We start from the raw sequence: 22,416 nt of genomic DNA, 5'->3' as shown, positions 1-22,416 counted from the left end.
GGACTACTCTTTCCCACTGTTCCTTGACCTTCCCATCTTATTTCCGCCATGCACATTTTGAAAACACACGAGAAAAAAACGTAGTGCATATAGCAAATGTATGCTGCACTTCTTTAAGCATTATGGCAACGCATTAGCAGTGACGGGACCGCTTGGTATAGTGACTACGGCCAGGTAAGGAATACGAGACGCATTTTTGCTGCAACTTGTTTGCGGCGGAGGGATCAGGCGTATAACAAGATTTCGGAACGTTTGGAATAAACATCACTATCCAGAGTTGTGCTGTCGAAGCAACCAAACTCTTCCGCGCGAACGAGCGCTTGAAATGCACTCAGCTGAGACGTAGCTTGGGCTCTATTTTTTTTTAAGTTGACATTCTTATCGCAGAAAGAAGGAGCTCTTTTCGTACGCCTGCATGCTATGCTAGAATCAGCTTGCGAGATGTGCTTGGTTAAATTAGGTAGAACCTCCATCCCATCGCAAACTGTTCTTGCATAAGAATGATGTTATCATAAACCCCACGGTTGCCATTTGATGCGCCGTCCGCACACCCCGCGCACCATGTTTTCATCAGTGATCTCATTTTAAAGCAACGCTGCGACTGCGCGTAACCTCGTGGCGTAGCAGCGCGACGAGAATGCGAGGAGGGCAGAGAACAGCAACGGGTGTTTTGAAATAATTACAATGCTCATTCATCAAGCAGACTGCACGTCTCGCATCGACACAAACCAGATACAGCAGCTGCCCGTCTTTTACAGCGGCAAAAGCAGGAGCCACGCATAGATAGGCGCGGCGGGGAAACTGTTTGCTCAGTTCCCCGAATGGTTCCCCATTCGTATACACCCCGTAAACCAGCATACACATTTAGAGACTCGTCTGTGGTCTGAAACATTTGTCTCAACCCAGAATACTACTACTTTCTGTTCTACTGCCAAGTGCATATTTAGTATTTGCTGCAAAATCGTTTTCAAAAGCACTTCACTTTAAAGGACCTGCTTTACAATTAGACGCTGCCTTCGGAAAAAAATAGCCTGCAAAAGGATTCATTTGCTCACGGGATAATTAATCAAGCGCGCGAGCATCAAGTAGGTACCCTCGCGCCGTCACTAAGGACTGGATAGCCGCTGGTACGTCCTGCTTTGCAGCTCACAGCGAAGCCGCTTTCGTAAACCTTTCATAGAACGCTGAGATTTTTTGGGGGCCGCTATTACTTTTGTTCAACATGTACAAATTACGGATTCCAGCGAGTGCAGCATCCTAACTGTCGCTCGCTGAGAACACGCGTCATTCCTCTGGTAAAAAGCCATCTTTCTAAAGATTTAACTACACAAGCAACGAGGTGGAGTTTAACCCACGAAATAAATATTGCATCGCTACATCTTGCGGGCAACGGCAGCGCTTCTTGTGGCCGAAGTTTTCTTTTCATTTTGTTCAAACACGTCATGAAGCATTGTTATTATTTTTGTTGTTGTTGTTTTAGTTGTTGTTCGTGTAACATCTACAAACGCAACAGAGGAGAGAAAAAAGAGGAGGAGAGAAAGAAGAGGAGAGAAAAAAAGAGAAAGGAAAAAGGAGATATAGGAAGGAAAAGGAGCAGAAGGAACAAGAGATCACACAGTCAAACTAAGAGTACGAGCATTGCAGGTGACAGTGTAGTCCTATGGCTTAGAAGTATTCAATTAGACCTTTCTGAGCATCATATCGAATTGAAGCACGAGCTTTTGGAAACAAGGTGTCATTAAGAGCAGTCAAAGCAAGATTGGGTTGTTAGAACTTGCACAGAAGCACATCGAGACAACTGTGGAATGTTGTACATTCTAACTTCAAGTGCTCAAGCGTGTCGCTGTGGCATCCACAGGCAAAGAACGAAGGACTCGATACCCGCCGTGGTTGCTCAGTGGCTATAGTGTTGGGCTGCTGAGCACGAGGTCGCGGGATCATATCCCGACTACGGCACCCGCATTTCGATGGCGGCGAACTGCGCAAACACCCGTGTACTTAGATTTAAGCGCACGTTAATGAACTACAGGTGATCGAAACTTTCGGAGTCCTCCACTAGGGCGTGCCTCATAATCACAAAGTGGTTTTGGTGCGTAAGACCCCATAATTTAATTTAATTTTAAGGACTCGATGTGCGTCCACTTGTCAATGAAGGCGATGTGCGACGTTAACCCATTCAACGCGTAAATTGAGCAGCACAGACATACTGCGGTGAGTTAAAACAGGGCCAGATATCGGAGTAGGGTGCGATCGCTTGGGGACACCTTTATCTGGGTGTGAACGCTGTAAGTGGTGGCGTATAAGCCGTCTAGCGTCGCCGAATCTACATAAGTTATCGTCATGGAAGTCAAAGTTGTGCGCCGACACCACCAGAGCATCAATTGCCTCGTTTCCTGTGAACATAACAACAGAACCCGTGCTGAAGTTTGTGTTCTTCTTGGAAACTACATCAAGGTACCAATGCTACTTAGAAGAGCCTCAGCAATTTGAACTGCTAGAAGAAAACGATCGCAACATGCACTCATGATCTGAAATTCTAACCATTCCTTTTTTTTTAAGCTGAGAACGACAGAAAGCTGAGCTAGTTGGTAAGGATTCATTATGCAAAAAAGAGGTGAGGCGTGCAGACAGGACACAAGAGTAGAGAAGTGGACAACACGAACGTATTTTCCACTACTATATTCTTGTGTCCTGTCTGCACGCCTCACCTCTTTTTTGCATTCCTTTTTTCTCTATGCATTGCGGGAGGTCCACAATTTTACGCAAAGTCCACTCTCATTGCGGTAACTACACAGAGCCCCTCAGTCATAACGCGGCAACATTACATAGGTACTTGCAACATATTTATACCAAGCGTATTTATACTTGCAACATACTTATACCAAGCGTTGCGCCTCAAGTCTAATAGTAACACTTTGTATCGAGAAGCGACTATGACAGTGACTAAAGAATGAAAGAACTGAAACAAAAAATGCAAGCCCATTCAGCTCTGCGAAGGTGGATGACCAGCGGAGCAGTAAATGTTGTGGTAAAAAAACTTGTGGTAAAGACTTTATTGCATCACTCATTGTCACTTGGCAACTATGGACACTATGGCTTTATGGTAGCTGTCATATACACTGATCGGCATACTCACAACTGCGGACCGATTTCCTGCGAACACACCCAATCGCTAATTTTAGCCTGTTGAGGTGTGCAAATCGAAACGCGCCAAGTGTCTCAACGCGCTGAAATTGCCCGCGAGAAATTGAATTCATAAAGGTGTTCTATGCCGCTTGTCGATGCATATCTACTTGCTGCAGAATATTATTTTATAAACTTCATAGTCAAACCATACCGGTAAGAACACGGCTACAAAAGGAGGGTACATTTGTCTCTTGTGTTAAATGTCGTCTTTGTGATGTTTCAAAGACAATCGAACCATGTTTTATTAGCGGCAAAGACGCCATCTTATTTTGGGACGTGCTTCAACAGACGGCAAAGAAAGACTTTGAAATCAACGCTCGTAATTTGTGATACCTGTTGCCGACCTCTGATAATAATGCTCCTTCTGACATGTTTTCTTTTCTCATGGGAATCCACAGTTTGTGGATAACACGAATGATGGACCGCAACGCCGAACTGGTTGTACCTACAAGGGTGCAATTCACCAAGAATAATGTGCCCCTACAACATGTTTCTGATGGACTTGATATTCAACCGGATTGATACGCAATGTTAGTGAGGTGCTTATCCTTACCACCCTTCTAAAGAAGAACCAACGTTTCCACCCAAAATATGATTACTGCTTTTTCAATGTCTGACTGTCATTGCGCCCGCCTTTCTGACTATACACCACTGGTGAATGTTTGACAAAGACAAAGTCATGAAGCTGTTTGAAGCCAGAAGTACAAAACTGAGACCAATCCATCTACTTCCCATGCTGGCTCAACTACCCGTTAGTAGCTCCCATAGAAACCTTTGAGCGCATTGTATAGTGCTGCCTTGTTTTTGCCTATTATAACTATGTGCTCATGAATATACTTCGAACTTTAAAGTAACCTCAAGTGCTTTTATTAAGTGGCTTCATGCATGAATTTGTTAACTTGTGATCTTTCTACAAACTACTGCTCTTAAAAAAGAAGTGGCCTTCGTCGTCACAAAGTGAGCAAGCCTCCTTATTTCAGTTTCCCTCCAACGGAACAATACCAAATGAAAACACTAAAAAAGACGTTCACTCAAGGACACGACCAAACGCTGTATCTCGCTCTGCCAGGTCAAGTATTCCAGCTGGCTTAGTGCACATCGCTTGCTCCCTAAACCTACCGTCAATCGAGAGCAGAGATTGTACTATCCTCACATCAAGGGCAGCACTCGACCATGCGGCAGGAACGGTCGCTTCGCAACTCAAGCGGGGACCTTGAGGGGGGTGAATATTATATGCTACAATTTACAATGCAGCGCTCTCCTCCTTATCTTCCCCAAAACGGCTGTTCGTTAAATCTCTCCTCGTTTAAATATTCACGTAGGCAGGTAACGCATGCATGGGTGGTGCAGGCAGTCGTGTGTATTTTTATGTCTATGGCGCACTCGAACTGATCCCACTGGCGAAGGCCTTAGGAGTGTAATTGAAAGCTTTATAATATTTGGCCTCTCTGCGGCATAATTAGTTCGGCGCTTCACGGGGGTGCTCATGGCGCCTGTATTTTGCAAGATTGGTTTATAACACGCACGTGCGTTGCATATATAGCCTATAAAAAACTCTAGACCACCTGTGATTTCGCATCTATGACACACAAACGGTGCTTACGACTCAGCTGTGTCAGACAGGACAGAAGGCAAGACGGCTACTAGTGATGGAGGAGCCATTGTTGCCTGCGAAGGTGAAGCACAGCAACATGAGTGCGCGCCCAAATGCCGAATGCAACTGCAGACCTAAGCCGAGCTGGGTGCCTTTGACAATTTTCATTCAGCTTTTCAAACATTTGATAAAGTTTCAAAGTGCACTCGACCTAAAGGAGAACGGCCTTACGAATTTCTGCCTACGTTTACTTTGGGAAACAGTATGTTGCTATTCCCTGTAGAGGATACTTAAGTAGGATACTTGCTGATGGGAGTGCACATCTAAAAAGTTAGTATTAGCAGAATTATCAGTGAGCGGAATTACCCATGACCGTCGTTGTGTTTCTCATACTCTGTATTTATTCTTTTTTTCCTTGTAAGCCTGGTGGCTATGTCAGATCATGGTCGTGTTGGGCCAAGCAAAGCGTCATTTTACTGTGTAAGCTGTAATGGACTCGCTGTAGTAGCCGTTTCGGTTGGCGATAATGTCCACCGCCGCCGGTTTCCGGTGTTCGTAGCAGCTATCGATGGGAATGAGAGTGAAAAATACCCAGCTCCTGCTGGCATAGAGCCCGGGCCCGCTGCGTGGGAGTCAGCTACTCTACCACTGAGCCACGCGGTGGTGGTGGTCCTCTGTACAGATGGCACATACCCACCGTGGATTATCGGCCAAGAATTGGGCGGTTCGGAGAAATTAATTTTTTTTTAAGGTATAGGCCTGTGACTTTTCGATTCTTCATCTTCCTTCCCACATTACTTAAATCAGCTGCTCTCATTTTTGATATGCGATTCATTTCGTTTCCTTTTTCGTTATTTTTCATTGTGCCCTTTCTAACGTTTTCCAATTTGGACCAAACCATGCAGTGCGCTGTTGCCCACATTGATTCATGCTGAATGGTGGTAATTTCGATAATGAGCCGTAACGTTGAATGAAACTTCATTGACGTAACAGCATTTACCATTGTCCAGCGTTTGAGCAACCACTGCTCGTGATAACGACCGTCATGATAACAACAGGCGTAATAACGTGATGTTCGCGCGGCGAAGGCCGATTGTGAAGGGCTTTCTTGCGAGAAGGTTCGCCAATGCGGACTACAGATTCATTCCGATGGTATGTACAGCGCACACAAACGTAAGGAAATAAGGGGCAAGAAAATAAAAAAAAATTATGGGGTTTTACGTGCCAAAATCAATTTCTGATTATGAGGCACGCCGTAGTGGAGGACTCCGGAAATTTCGACCACCTGGGGTTCCTTAACGTGCACCTTAATCTAAGTACACGGGTGTTTTCGCATTTCGCTCCTATCGAAATGCGGCCGCCGTGGCCGGGATTCGATCCCGCGACCTTGTGCTCAGCAGCCTAACACCATAGCCACTGAGTAACCACGGCGGGTGGCAAGAAAATAAGTGTTTGCTTGCTGTGAACATTGGCAAAATAAACCAACTCGTCGGGGCTTCCACACTTGCACGTGTTAATGACATAGGGCTTGTTTCCATAAAAACACAGCGAAAAAACAGTATAAGCCTATCTGAATATAATTTTCGAAACCTCAGAAAAAAATATAAATTTAGTTGCTTCCCAGCTGCGTTTGTCGAAACATGCAAGTGCTGTTGGCAAAGAATAAAAAACTCACCGGCGATTACAATACTCCCTAACGCGAAATTTGATCGCAGCTCTATACGCGTTTTCATTTCGCGATATATTGGCTGGCGCAGACAATCTGTCTCCCGCGGCACATTTCAAACGGACGAAAGCATTGAAAAACAACTGATACTCAAGCACAATGATAGCGATGAGCAGAGATGGCGATTGGCGAAAATCTGACCTGCAGGTCAAGCATGCCGGCTTTTATGCATGACTCGTCGAAGACTCGTGTAATCGCGGGTGCCCGCGTGACTTTCAGAAAGTACACAACACGCGTCGCGCATACAATCGAATTACAAATACTATAGCGACATATCAAAGTTTTGTTCTGAACTTTGCTTTCCTCCTCAATCTTTCACCATACTCTGCTCTTCCGCTTTGTGCCTCAAGCTTTCACTTTAGCGTCCTGCATAGCTATACTCCTCGTGCTCTCTTCTTTCATCTCCCGCTGCGCTCCTCGTTCGATTTCATCTTTCGCTGTGCTCGTTGCCTCGGTTGCAATGGGCAACGCCGATGGACTCGGTTTGATGAACGCTTGGTCGTGTGTGTATACCAGTGCAAAATGTAATTTTGCTCTTCTTTTTCATCTTGCAATCCATTTCCCGTTTTCCCAGTGGAGAATAACCTACCGGGCTCAGCCTGACTAACCTTTATGTCTTCTTTCTCTCTCTTTCTTTATTAGCATCATCTTTTCCTTCAAGCTAGTGGAGATGCGGCTGGATTCTTAAGCAAAATTCTTGCACCCGCGAAGTTACAATAGTGAAACCAGAAATGGTGATGCCTTTTCATTTTCGTGAGTCCCTGGCCCTTTCGTCCTTATCCACCGCAAACTATTAGATAGACGTGCAGCAGGCACGATGCAGAGATATATACAGTAGGACGGACGGAACCCCGGCGCCGAAGTCATCCCAAGCGACGAGTGTAACGCTGTCTCCACTTGCCCTTTCAGTAACGGCTCTATGACCCAAAGCCCATGTCTGAATGTTGGCCACTAGCATAAGGAACGGTGTGCCTTATCGCGTTCTCTCGCTAGTAAAACTCCCGCTTAGACGTCCAAGTCTCTTCAAGCTAAAGTCCTTGCCGAAAGAAAAGTCGTCATGACAAGTAAACACGTCGCCTGCATTTGTGTCGTCTTTTCCTCATCGCAATACGGAGTGTGCCTCGGGGCCTTCTCGAGGAAGAGCGCCAGATAAGAAGGAGCGTACATCTACGGTGGCATGCTAGCGTGCGTCTGCACTCGGTCTGCACTCGTAACATTAGGTGCACGCTTCATTTATCTTGTTCATTTATATGTGCCTTTTATTATTTTTTCCTATATTCCTTCCCCCTGCAGCAATTTGTGCAAGAGCGTGAAGTGGACCCACCCGAGGGCATTCCTTTCTCTCTGTTCGCGCAATTCCTTTTAGTCTTCCTTCAATTTCTTCCATAAGGCCTGAAGGAGCCTGTGATGACCATCTCGGTGCTCAGTGTGATTCGTTGGCATCTGGCCGACATCAGTTGTGCAAAAGGGCTGCTTTCAATGCAAAGACACGTGTAAAGTCGTGCACACAATTTTTAAAGGACAGGCACACAATGCGCAAAGTCAAGTACGCGGCAGAGAAACATGTCTTAGCTGCCATGAGATGTCCTTACAATAGTCGGGTGACTATTGCAATAGTCGAGTTGAAGGGGTGACACAATTGGCGACGTATACTTTGTATGGCGTCGCGTGTGAATTTTTGTTCTTCGTTGTATAGTCTTATTCCGTTATCGCCACCAGCGATGTTAAGCACAGCGTCAGAAAGGCGGTGCGGGATGATGATGGCTTGCCACCAGTCGTCAACGCTGCTGAGTCGTGGCAATTACGTCCCGTCATACAGCGTTTCGTACATGCATGTCACATCGTCGGAGGATGGGAAAGGCGGGGGTTCACTTATTTGCAAGTATCACTTCTTCCCTGGTTTAAGCTGTAGGTTCACGGCTGGGGGCACCGAAGCAGGTTCATTCCTCAACAATCTCTAGAAAGCTCTTACGCAGTGCTGCAGACTATCGAAGACACATGTACCTTAGATAGTGTATTAGATAGTCTTTGAGTTACTTGTACTTGTATCATGATACGTATGGTAAGATGTGCATCAGTATCTGTATTTCCGATACGTTGTAGAATGTTCGCGTATCCAAAGACACAAGATACTGTTCTCGCAACATCACCGGGCGAAACTATAAACCTTGGCCGGACTCCGCTTCTCAAGCTGATACTGCTGCCACTAAGCCACCAGAATAGAACTAAAGGCAGGGACATTTTTTGTCTTTCCACCACAGCTCTCCAGCAAGGGCAGGTGATGAGATCTACGAATATTTATTGGTGAAGAGACACGTGGTGCCGCTCACGCCGTCTTGACAAAAACAAGTGCACGAACGTCTGCGTGCAGCCGCCCTTTTTTAGTTTTTTGTGTTTAGTTACGTCAGCGCCATGACACTTGATCGTAGTCCCCGTATGGTGCTGAGTATGCCAATGCTTGCGGCGTCTTTCACGCAAATTGTGATGCCGCGATAGAGTCATAATCGAAGTTTCTCTTGCGTGGTGCTTTGCTACGAAGTGCGAATGCAAGAATGGGGTTGCCGTGCATCTAGTGACTTTCACAAATCAGCGATTTGAAGGAGCTTGTCGTTGTAAGTTTGACTGTTGTGGACAAAAGCGCGGATGGCGCGGCTTCCTGGAGACTTGTGCATAAGGCGGCTATATTGTATTCGTGATTGTTGCTCGCAAGCACCTATGAAATTTGCGCATGTGTTGAAGTATCTCAAGATAAAAGGGAAAAGTATCGCGTCAGATACAGTATTTGCGGTAGCAACTAGTATCTAGCTCAAATATTTGTTGCCAGAGTGTCCTGTATCGTATGATGATACAATTGCAAAGTATTTTTGCCCAGCCCGGCTCTTTGGTAAGCGGCCTTGAAACATTAAGTGCTGGACGTGATTCCCACAGATGCGTGCCGCCATCACCAACCATCGACAATGAAGGAGCAGCGTGCGATAACAATTATTCACTTTGCTCTCTCGGACCTGTCTTTGCAGCATATGTGTGTAAGTACGTACTGCCCTTTTCTTCTCCTCCTGGCAAGCATGATGCCTGCTGCGATTCGGCTAAAATACAGCAGATATCGCTCTTCCCATCCTTTAACTTATTCCTCTTCATCCATCCCGCCAGAACGAGTTTCGACAAATAACTATGACAGAACTGCCGTTAATGCATGCGGTGCTGTGAGTAATTGAGCGGCGCTTCCGTACAGTGCAAAGTTCACGAAGGCTTCCAGCACAGAGTCGACGAGCACGATCGTTCTCCTCGAACTGTGCGTGATTGATGCGGCAGTGATGTCTCCCTGTAAGCCGAGTCTCACTCTTTCACTCGCGAAGCTTTTGCTAGCGCCGTATATGCATTGGATCATGTGACCACTTGACAGCGCATGCCTTCCTGTACCCGCCGTGAAAGGCAAATGCCTCCTTTGTCTCATATACGCGGGGAATTTGAGCCAAGTTGCTGCTCTTCAGGATGGCATACCGAACGCAGCATTGCGCCTCGGTTACGGGCAAGCAACGAGCGTGTTGATGGAAGGCCGTAGCAGCGATGAGTGCATCAGCAAACTGTTTAAGTAGGCACTAAATACTTACCCGTGACTTTTGGCACGTTCACATAAACCACGTATGCTATAAATATGGAACTCTGTCCTACTGTTTCCTATGTGGACTCTCTAGGACACTGTGAAATGGCAGAGGGTGACCCCTCTGCCATTTCACAAAGAAAATTACCTCGCTCTCTCTGTTTCTCTTTCTCTGTGAAACAAGTAGATTTACAAGTATCGGCCTTGACTCAGGGCTCGGCAGTATCGAGATATATGTATCTTAGACACTATCGTAAGATATTCTTTGGGTACCTTGTATCTACATCCAGATGCATTCAGCAAGAAGACCATCAATATATGTATTTTCGATACTTAACATGAAATATTGTCTATTGTGAGATACAAGGCACACTTATGGCAAAATCAACAGACACCCAAGTCATTGGTGGCAGTTAACTTTCCCCCGCAGGGGCGTCTGCGTCAGCAGGCGTTTGGTGTGTGGCGACACCACGGACCCGAGCACACGAGGGTTGGACCCTCCCGCGTGTAGCCGTGCGCGGCTTAGCCGTGTCTGGGGAAAAGGGGATCCTGGGGGTTGAGCCGATGCCGGGTGTTTGGACCTTTAAGGCCCCCCGGCAGAGGCAACACACCCCTTTGGCCTCTGCTTCACATAGACGGCACCCCCGGACTGACCCACCCGGGGGAAATCGGCAGTCGCCTCTTCCTATCTCTTCCTCTCGAATCTTTGTCTTTATCTCTTACTTTTTTACCTTTCCTGTCTTCTCCTCTCTTCCATTTACTTCATTCTCCTCGGCGGCAAGGGTTAACCCTGTGTGGTTATCCAACCTTGGGTACACCATATTTGGTTATAGTGGCGGCGTACGGCTGGCGTCGTGCAGACTTGCGTGCAAGCTCTGCCGCGTCCCCTCGTTGGGCTCCGTGGTGGGTGGTCGGCGCTGTTGCCGAATTTTTATACATTTTCATGGAAACCTCTTTCCCCAAACTTCCTGATCGCCCTCAGAAACGAGGGCGCACCGAAGACCTCTTTCAATTTTTCGGACGACAAGTCCACAACTTTCCTCGATTTCACGTCATTCACTCAGAAAAGCCAGACAAACTAGTGCGATCCATTTCACCGTTCCTTGTATCCAAGTCTTTGACCGAAGTTTTCGGTACAGGATATAAGGTGTCGAGAATGTCAAGTGGCGATCTCCTTTTGGAGCTCCAAAACCAGAAGCAGTATGAAAAGCTGCCGAAACTTGTCGCATTTGGCGAGACCCAAATAACAGTAACCCCGCACCGTACCATGAACACAAGCCGCGGTGTTGTCTCGGACGATGACTTGCTGGAGCTCACGGAGGATGAACTCTTGGAGGGCTTCAGTGACCAGAACGTTATCAATGTTAAAAGAATTAAGATCAGGCGTGACAGCAAAGAAATCAAGACCAAACACCTTATATTGACTTTCGGCTCAAGTATTCTGCCCGAGTCTGTAGAGGCCGGGTACATCAAGCTCCGTGTTAGGCCATATGTGCCAAATCCGCTTAGATGTTTCAAATGCCAACGCTTCGGTCACAGTTCGCAGAGCTGCCGAGGCCGTCAAACCTGTGCGAAGTGCAGTGCACACGAACATACTTCTGAAGCTTGCGTGAACACTCTCCATTGTGTAAACTGTGAAGGCGAGCACGCCGCATACTCGCGGTCGTGCCCGTCCTGGAAAAAAGAGAAAGACATAGTCACAATCAAAGTAAAGGAAAACATATCATTCAAAGAGGCACGCAGGCGGGTAGCATACTTGCCAAAGAAAAGCTTTGCCGAAGTGGCGCGTCAGGGGGCAGCGTCACAACGGCCTCCGGCGGCTGTCCGACCCACAGGCAGTGAGTCGGCAGCTACGCCATCTGCCCCCACGGCGGTTGCAGCTAGCGCTGCTCCGTCAACCCTGAATGAGGGATCATCGACCCCGAAGGTTGGCGCAGCCGAGGTTGCCCCGGCCTCCCCGGCCCCTTCCTGCGCTGGCAACAGCCGGCGCAGCCAAATCCCTCAGGGAGCCTCATCGACCTCCGGGCTGGTGGGCGCAGGGGTCTTGCCCTCCAAGGCGGGACCCTCTCTAGTAACTTCTCGCTCGCAAGAGCACGTGTCCGGCGCCTCACACGAGGCAATGGACACTACACCTTTCCTCACGGCGCGCCAAGCGCCTAAGGAGCGGCGAGGCTCCCTCGAACGCTCCAGAAAGGGCAAAACCCCGATTACAGGGCCTCGAAAGAGCTCTGTAATCTAAGACATCTTTCAGTTTCCGTACACACAGCACCAACTTACTTTAAATATGGATACACAAATCATACAGTGGAACGTCAGAGGTCTTCTTAGGAACCTTGATGATGTGCAAGAGATTATACACAAACACAATCCAAAAGTGCTGTGTCTACAGGAAACACACCTCAAATCACAACACACAAACTTTCTCCGACAGCATGTTACTTTTCGCAAAGATCGCGATGATGCAATCGCATCATTGGGAGGTGTTGCAATTGTAATCCAAAAGAGCATAGCATGTCAACATTTACAGCTACGAACGGCCCTTGAAGCAGTGGCGGTTCGAATTGTTTTGCTAAACAAACTTATCACTATTTGCTCGATTTATATACCTCCACACTACAAACTAAGCAAACATGAATTTCAGTCCTTCATAGATGAATTGCCAGAACCGTACGTTGTACTTGGGGATTTCAATGCGCACAACAGCCTGTGGGGCGACTCTCGTATAGATGCGCGAGGTCGTCTTGTTGAACAGTTCCTCTTCTCTTCTGGTACATGCCTGCTGAATAAGAAGGCACCCACATATTATTCTCTCGCCAACCGAACATTTTCATCCATTGACCTCAGTCTAGTTTCCCCGTGTATATTGCCTGAACTCGAATGGGAAGTTATGGAAAATCCTTACGGGAGCGACCACTTCCCCATACTAATAAGAACATCCAAAGAAAACGAATATCCTCCACAAGCTCCTAGGTGGAAGATAGACACAGCCGACTGGCAGAAATTTCGAACTCTCTCTAGCATCACATGGGCTGACCTATCTTCTTTAGAAATTGATGCTGCTGTGGATTATCTTACAGCATTCATAATAGATGCCGCATCACATTGCATACCCGAAGTAAGTGGTTTGGCATGCAAACCACGTGTACCGTGGTGGAACAGCGAGTGTCGAACCGCCCGTAAGAATCAGAACAAGGCGTGGGGGTTGCTGCGAGCTTCTCCCACCGCTGAGAATCTTATCAACTTTAAAAAAATAAAATCCCAAGGTAGGAGAACCCGCCGGCAGGCCAGAAGAGAAAGCTGGCACAAATTTTTATCGAGTATTAACTCGTTCAGAGATGAGGCCAAAGCCTGGAACAGGGTTAATAGGATTCGAGGGCTACAAACATATTCACTCCCTCTAGTAAATACACAGGGCGATACACTGAAAGATCAGGCCGACTCACTTGGGGAGCACTTTGAGAGTGTATCAAGCTCAAAACATTATTCGCAATCCTTCCTAAAATATAAACAAATAGAAGAATGCAAGCCCCTCATCAATAAATACCGACAGAATCAACCGTACAATTGCCCTTTTAGTATTGCCGAATTGAAAGCTGCCTTGAGCGCATGCAAAAGCTCCTCACCGGGATCCGATAGAATCATGTATGAAATGCTCAAAAACTTACACAATGACACGCAAGAAACACTACTTACACTTTTCAACACTATGTGGGACGCAGGGTACCTTCCAATAGCATGGAAAGAAGCTGTTGTGGTCCCTGTTTTGAAACAAGGGAAAGACCCTTCTTCAGTGGCAAGTTACCGCCCGATAGCCCTCACAAGCTGCATGTGTAAGGTATTTGAAAAAATGATAAATCGGCGACTCATCCATTCCCTTGAACAAAACAAAATGCTTGATCCCTTTCAGTGTGGCTTCCGAGAAGGGCGCTGCACAACCGACCATCTTGTACGTATTGAAGGACATATTCGTGACGCGTTTGTACACAAACAGTTCTTCTTATCGATATTCCTCGATATGGAGAAGGCGTACGATACGACCTGGCGCTACGGAATCTTGAAAGATTTGTCAGAAATGGGCATTCATGGTAATATGCTAAACATAATAAAAAGCTACTTGTCCAATCGTACCTTCCGGGTGAAAGTAGGCAATGTGCTGTCACGTCCTTTTGCACAAGAAACCGGTGTACCCCAGGGTGGCGTGCTCAGTTGCACACTCTTTATTGTTAAGATGACAACACTTCATGCTTCCTTACCACCGGCCATTTTGTATTCAGTCTATGTGGACGACATTCAAATCGGTTTCAAATCCTGTAATCTCGCAGTGTGCGAGAGACAGGTACAGCATGGTTTGAACAAGGTGTCAGGGTGGGCAGAGAAAAATGGATTCAAAATCAATCCTCATAAGAGTTCTTGTGTTTTGTTCACAAGGAAGAGAGGCCTAGTTCCGGATCCCTGCTTGGAAGTCTGTGGACAACAGATACCTGTAAACAAAGAACATAAATTTCTAGGTGTCATACTTGACTACAGACTCACTTTCGTCCCCCACATTAAACATCTTAAAGAAAAATGTCTGAAAACAATGAACATAATGAAACTTCTTTCCCAGACTACGTGGGGTAGTGACAGGAAGTGTTTAATGAATCTATATAAAAGCCTCATTCGATCACGACTCGACTACGGTGCCGTCATTTATCACTCTGCCGCCCCGAGCGCACAAAAGATGCTAGACCCTGTTCACCATCTGGGCATCCGTTTAGCCACAGGAGCTTTCAGAACGAGTCCCGTACAAAGCTTATATGCAGAATCGAATGAGTGGTCACTTCATATCCAGAGAACATACATCAGCCAAACATATTTTTTGAAAGTCCACTCTAATCCCGAACATCTCTGTTTTAACACAATTAATGATATGACATATACTACACTATTTCGTAATCGTCCTTCCGTAAGACAGCCTTTCTCGCTGCGTGTGAGGGAGCTTAGTCATGAAATGCATGTTCCAATCCTCGAACTTCGCCTAATGCATCCAGCCAAGCTGCTACCTCCTTGGGAGTGGCAGTTGATACAGTGCGATACATCTTTCATGGAAGTTACAAAAAACGCTCCAGAGATTGAAATCCAGATGCATTTCCGGGAACTCCAGCACAAACACTCCTGCACGGAGTTCTACACAGACGCATCGAAGTCACACGACGGGGTGTCCTATGCAGCCGTCGGGCCATCCTTCTCGGAAACCGATGTACTGCATGCGGAAACTAGTATCTTTACGGCTGAGGCTTACGCACTACTGTCGGCTGTGAAGCATATAAGGAAATCAAAACTCCAGAAAGCAGTCATATATACGGATTCCCTTAGTGTTGTGAAGGCCTTGATGGCTTTCTCTAACCACAAAAATCCAGTAATTAACGAACTTTATTCTGCTCTGTGTAAAGCGTATATAGGTAATCAGCATGTCATCATATGCTGGGTGCCAGGTCATAGGGGCATCGAAGGTAACGTTCTTGCGGACCAGATGGCCACGTCAGTTACATCGCATTCTGCTAATCCCACCGCTGCAGTTCCTGTCACAGACCTGAAGCCCTTCTTACGGAGGAAACTACGGAACCAGTGGCAACGGCTATGGGACGCGGAAACAAATAATAAGCTCCACGTGATAAAGCCACAGTTAGGATTCTGGCCTTCAGTAACAAAATCACGCCGGACAGATGTCCTATTCTGTCGTCTAAGAATAGGACACACATTTGGCACACATAACTTTTTACTCACCGGAAATGAGCCTCCAACCTGTGGTAGATGCGGGGAGAGGCTGACCGTCCTCCACGTCCTCCTGGAGTGTCGGGAAGCCGAACATGAAAGAAAGAAGCATTTTCCCTTAGCATATCGGCAGCGCATCCCCCTTCATCCAGTAATGTTACTAGGCCCAGAACCGCTGTTTGACTCCAGCGCAGTCCTGGGCTTCCTGAAAGATGTTGTATTACATGTTATAAGCCCCACACACTCATAGCGTCTCCTCTTTCCAGAGGATGCCGCTGTGATAATTTCTTTTATGTAGCACATGCCTCTAGGCCCTTGTGTCTCAAGGGCTCTAACGAGGCAGCGGTGCTATAGTGAATTTTAGAATCTTATATATTTTCTATTTTGCATCATTCTTTTACGATGGATTTTAATGTACATAGTATCCGTCATTAGTCATCACCATAATTTTATAGCACTCAGATTTTAAGCACTTTACAGCGACTATTTTTAGGCCACTTTACAGCCAAGTCACATCTCCCATAATACATCGTTAACACTACCACTTGTCATGGCGCTCTTTGGCCAAATCTGGCCCTTGCGCCACAAAAAACCACACATCATCATCATCATCAGTTAACTTTCATTCTAATACACGACACATCTGTGTTGTCTCGCATAATTTATAACAACCAAGCACGATTTATATAATGGAATTCGGCATGGCACTAGTACAACAATAAATAATGTATTACTAATTGACATTTTAAATATAGTCAGTAAGTGAAGTGTTTCAACTGCAGAGTGGAAGTGAAGCTGGTGCATATAGCATACCCTATTGCTAGAAACTTTGCACTTGCAGCCACTTCCGAGAGATACATTCTAAATACGTCTCGTGCAATGCCGAGCTATACCAGCTAACAAATTTCCATAGAGCTTTTCCCCCAGTGCAGAAACATATTATCTAGAACATCAAGGCATGCAGTGCTGAAAATATTGGTGCTTTGATTGCACTTTACGAGCGCTGATCTAGCCACTGCTAAATACCCGCACAAACGCTCCATAATAGAGTATGAAGTGGTAATAGTGGGAGCTAAAAAATGAAGTACTGTTTTTTTTTAAATTTATTCACCTAGCTGCTGTTGTCCGGCCTTCATTGGCGTTCATCTCCTTCAAAGTCGTCATGCTGTTGGAGATCACGTAAACTTAATTAATCCAGATTATTCCTCTGCAGATGCACAAACTTCGGTCTGCAGTTTACCTTTATTGTTCACCTGATAACAAGAGTCGTAACTATATGGCCCCTATCACAACTATAAAGAGCACCGCGGGGAAGTCTGCAAGGGGACGGGGAGCCTGCTTTTGCTCTATGGTCTTTGTGTTAAATGTTTCCAGCCATCTATATTACCATTCCCCCTTGCAGTCTCATTTACTTTTGTCAACATTGCCAATCTTTCTATCACTCATAATCCGGATGGCACCAACATCTCGCTCGGGCTGATGCGCCACGGTTTGCTTTCCCCCAAACTCTTGCTACAATGTCGCTCAAAGTGGCCTCCTCCTGCAATGTGTATTCGGTCCGTTGAAGTGAGTGCGAACGCATGCAATCGCTACATTGTCAAAATGAGCGACACTTCCACGAGAAAGCACGAAGGGAAGGTCTTATTTGAATTGCAAACTCTAGGCAGACACAAGAAAACACATGAGCGTGAGAAAAGCGGAGTGTCGCTTGCCCAGCAAACAGAAGAGATGCCTGCTGGCCGAGCACTTTTCTGGCACTCACGGGGCACTTCGCGCGACTGCACGCGTTGTTTCTCCGTCGAGTATGCATCGGTGCACGTTCTCCTGCTCATCGGCATGCAGAATGGCACAAGTTAACATCTTCTGCCTGTTGTTTTTTCTGATATTACAGATAAAGTGATAAGAGAGTGTAATCCTGTGTAGTTTATGCATTTATGTGATTACTGTGCATAATATAATTCTCACTCAACACCTTCAGTAAGGGGCCATGCCATGAACCGTGCCTAACATCAGCCTCTCATTAATATTAGCATATTATGCTACTAGCAAGATATACATAACAAACTCTACATTCTTGCATCTTGCAACGAGCTGAAAGGGTCACGGGCTACGCCGAAGCAACGGGACTCGTAGGAAAGCCAAACCAAAATAAAAGCTTTGATACTACTGTATATGTAATTTACGAAGAAAGAAAAGAAAGAAAAAAACAATATATCCCGTACTCACAAATGCGATATTATTAGCTGTATGCACGGCTAAAAGTCCTCTTCTCGCTTTCTCCTGTTTCTATTTTGTCGCAGACCATCGTTCCCCACTGCGACGACCACTCCAGCTACGTTGCTACTTCCAAATTTCATTTTCGAGTTTCGCGTGTCTCTCGCCGTTGGTTCTGCGGCTTGTGGCGTTGTAACCACTCGCGTAACAGCCAACACAAAAGAAAACGTACTTCCAGGTTCTCGCCGCGCTCTCACCGAGGCACAGAGAGTACAACTGGTGCGGTTACGTATCCCGCGTGGTCACACCCTCTTCCGGTCCCCGCCACTGTCTACACTTCCTACAAGCACGATTTGCTTTCGTTTTCGCTTGGAACACACTCACTTCCGCCTTCTCGCCGCTTGTTTCCTTCCGGGCTCGCTCACATGCGATGAGCATGTACAACCCCCCCGTCCCCCCTCTCCCCTCCTTCAAGCTTCCTCGGCGCTCATCTCCATAACTGCTGACACCCCTGAGGGGCCATTTATTTGTTTTCCCGCGTGCACATTTGTACTTGCTACGGTCTGTTTCGTTTCTTTCTTTCACTTGGTATTCTGACTTCGCTTCCTTCTTTCTTCGTTTAATAAACCGGGATCCTCTCTTTCTTTTTTCATTCATTGTGAGTCTCTTTGCTGCCCGAAATCTCTTATCCAAAATTTTCCAAGCCAGAAGCCTCGTCTTCATCCTAATTCCGAATTCTACCGGGCCTTCCCTTATCGTGCAGGCTTATGCTATCACGTGTTCTTCCGCGCCTTAATTTCTTATTAAGAGGAAGCTTTAGTTCCGGTGCTCCTATCTAAATACATGTAAAACGAGAATGCGTTTTTCTCAGCAACCACGGCACCAAATATGACGAGGTTTGTTGAAATATGGTGACTGTCCGTTTCGAATTATTGATTTTATTTATTGAATAATTGAACCTTTCATATAAAAATTGGCAATAATCGCAAATTTTCATAGGAGACTACCATAAAGTTTACAACTCTGTAACTCAGCGAAGAGAAATGTTATGAAAATGATATGCACTGCATCTAATAGTACGTCTAAAGCGGTCAAAATTAATATATTTCACACGAATGTCAAAAAGGTTTCTATTATGGAAATACAGATTTTGCAGAACCCTTGTACACAACGTAACGAATGCAGGTAAAACATAAGTTAGCAAATCGAATTGGTGCGCTTTGAATAATCTAATCGATTCCGTTTACAGAACCGCGATAGCTGTTCTTGATGCGGAGCTATGAATTTATAAACTCCGTGCCTCAATTTTTTTTCGAGCTTTCGAATTTTGAAAATCTTTTACAAATATTTCACGCCGTAAATCGAAATCTCGCTTTCAACATTAACTATAATTTAACTTTCTCTCTCAAATGCAACACATTTCATTAAAGTCGGCCCAGGGGTTATCTCATAAAAGCGTTTCTGCATTTTACATGTGTTTAAGTAGGCCGCATCGGAGTTGGGCTAGAGATAAAGCTTCCTCTTGAGCTTTTACAACGATATGTGTTCTTTGCACAGGACAGAAAGCAGACAGAAGTGAAGATACCGCCGCTGCGTCGTGTATTCTTGGAGATACATACCCATGTTTTCAGGTTTCTGAAGCAGGGCCTCAATTAACAAAGCTTTTCGTTTGTAAGTGCTCTTTGCCACTGGCCGGACACCTTCGCTAATTATGTGTCCAGGACTGGCTGGAGTTTGCTCTTACTAGAAGAAAGGTTAGAACTGCGCCAAAAAAAAAACGACAAGCGGAAAGAACACACAACACACCCTGAGCGCAGACTGCCAACTGTATATTCTTGAAAACCAAAGCATAGGCTATTTCAAGCTAGACTTTACGCACGTGACCACATGGTCACTCACACTTGTGCAGATAAAAGAATTCTGCAGACTAACTGTGTAACACTGCTTGTACCGAATAAACATGAGGGAGAAAAAAGAACATGGCCCAATCTATGCGATGCAAAAACATTGAGCGGTCAAACCAAATGAAGATGGCACATGTCTTAACTGTAACCGAAATGTAGGCAACAAGTGAGGGAATCTAAAAGCGCGATGGGACTTATAAAACATGGTTAAACTGAGGTCAACACGATTGGCGCAAAAATGCATGAAAGACAACGAAGATGGAAAAATGAAAAAAAGAACAGTCCACCGAAGTAAACGTGAAGGTGAAACTAATAAAAACCTGAAAACTTGAGGAAATGGCGTGAGGGAAGAGCAATAAAGCACAATAAAATATGAAGAAGCTGAGCTTGAACTAGCGAGCGTTTACTTGCGTTGAAAACCCTAACCAACCGAGCGTGAAGGTTAGCAATTTTTTTTTTATAAGTGCCACCCCAGAAGAGCAATTTCTTCGTGTAAAAGCGAAACAGATGGCATACTGACACACTTGTCGGTATATTTTAAGATATGAAATGCTTCGACATTCTCTCTTTGGGTCTGGCCTGTCGATCTGAGCAAAAAATTCGCGTTTTGCAGGATCATTTCGCAAGGACTATTTTGCTTACCCTCACCTTTACCTTTGGATCATTTACCAATGTTGGCCTAACGTGCCTACTGCGTTATTCTTTATATTCCAGTTAGGCTCACGTGCCCTTTCATTGAAACACCTGCCCGATTCATCCGACATAGAATCTGTCACAGGTGAGGGGAATTAGATACTTATCGTCCTTCGCTGTGCACTGAGGCTTACTCTTATTTTCTTGCGTCACCAAAGGGCGCACACTCTGCTGAGTTTACATGGAGTCGAGAAAGCGATCTTGAGCCCATGAGGGCTCACCACTTTTCTTTTAATGTGAGAAACGCGATGAATGTAGGCCACAACCTGCAGTTTATCTTTCGCAAAAATATGTTTCTTTCTTTTTTCGCAACCTCTTAGTGTCTGCAATAGACGTTCACACGCACCGGTGTCCAGCCGAATAGAAGTGCTGCACTTGCTGATTGAAGCTAGTTTCTGCGTTATGCATGCAGGATTTTTCCATGGCGGACTTTAAAAAAAATTGAATTGTGAGGTTTTACGTGCAAAACCACTCTGATTATGAGGCACGCCGTAGTAGGGGACTCCGGAAATTTCGACCACATGGGGTTCTTTAACGTGCACATAAATTAAAGTTCACGGGTGTTTTCGCCTTTCACCCCCATCGAAATGCGACCGCCGTGGCCGGGATTCGATCCCGCGACCTCGTGCTCAGCAGCCTAACACCACAGCCACTGAGCAACCGCCGCGGGTACGGACTTAAAGGCTAGGGGGATGATAGCACGCTTAAAAATCTTGGGATGCGCGCTTTCAAAGGGCAGCGTGGTCTTCTTTGTCCTCGGATTGTCGTAAGACCGACATATGTGTTTAGCGGCGAAATGAAGTTTTAGACCCAGGAACCGTAGGTAGTTATCCCTGGCCAACTCACAGGTGAATGTGAGACCTACAGAGGTGGATTCAAATATTTAGATAACGGAATTAGTCCCGTCATCAAGGTTATCATGTGCGGACAGATGAAGTATGACTAGGCAATTGTCTGCATATCGGAAAGTGCTCGACACTTGTTGACCAGAAATTCGTTTTTCATTCGCTGTATGATCGAACGTTGTTAAAAGTATGTCGCAGAGAGTAGGTGCAACCGAAGAACCGATACAAATTCCAGCCTTCTGCACATAATATTTTCATTAAATTTGAGTGTAGTGGAGCTCAGATAGAAGCGTAAATGTTCAAGAAAGTTCACTGTGCTCACCCCCTGCCACATCCTGAAAGCCCACTTCACCAGTTTCTTGTATTTTTCTTGTATTAACTTTGGAACCATGCACTTCGGTAGCGGTAAAGGCAGACAGAAAAATTAAAAAGAAAAGCATATGCAGAGAGACAGGAAGCGAGATGGAAAGCCCACATGCACACGCACACACCTTAAAAATTAACGCAGGTGTGCTAGCGTCATTAAACTGGGTCGCTTTATGAAAAGAATTTCTGCAATGCCTCCGCCGCCGTGTGATGGGAGGACTATATAACCCGGCATTCCAAGAGTCTCTGCTCAGAAAACGGCTCATCCTTGCGGCATGCCAGCACTAGCATGGGCCGCGGTCTGTGGGTGCTGCGGCGGGCACAATGGCAATGGACACGTCCGATGGTTTCCTCATTCACGCAGTCGTCACCGCCAGCATTGTCGGCCATTTATATGTGGCAAGCAAATGTACTTGTGAAAGATGCTCTAAGCCACAGTGGGCAATGTACAGTTGTCTGACATCGGGTAGTCCAGATGGGATGCGGTGTCTCAAAGATTGGTCCAGATGATACAGGCGGCTATGCGGGAAACC

At 45.9% G+C, this 22,416-nt stretch overlaps 1 protein-coding gene across 12 annotated transcripts in view; it reads left to right on the top strand.

Annotated features, from left to right (window-relative positions):
- The window catches only part of LOC135911416 (uncharacterized), a 989,518-nt gene that overhangs the window by 860,231 nt on the left and 106,871 nt on the right, over window positions 1-22,416 (top strand). The window contains exons 2-3 of one of the 12 annotated variants that reach the window (XR_010567338.1): window positions 9,435-9,532; window positions 20,694-20,757. The exons of the other annotated variants lie outside the window; for them this stretch is intronic. The gene's annotated coding sequence lies outside the window, so the exon portion shown is untranslated. The remainder of the gene's footprint in view (window positions 1-9,434; window positions 9,533-20,693; window positions 20,758-22,416) is intronic. 12 annotated transcript variants of the gene reach the window in all.

The sequence above is a fragment of the Dermacentor albipictus genome, chromosome 4 (genome assembly GCF_038994185.2).
Source record: "Dermacentor albipictus isolate Rhodes 1998 colony chromosome 4, USDA_Dalb.pri_finalv2, whole genome shotgun sequence".
Taxonomy (NCBI): domain Eukaryota; kingdom Metazoa; phylum Arthropoda; class Arachnida; order Ixodida; family Ixodidae; genus Dermacentor; species Dermacentor albipictus.
The sequence above is the reverse complement of the archived record's forward strand: the minus strand, read 5'-3'. Positions and strand labels throughout refer to the sequence as shown.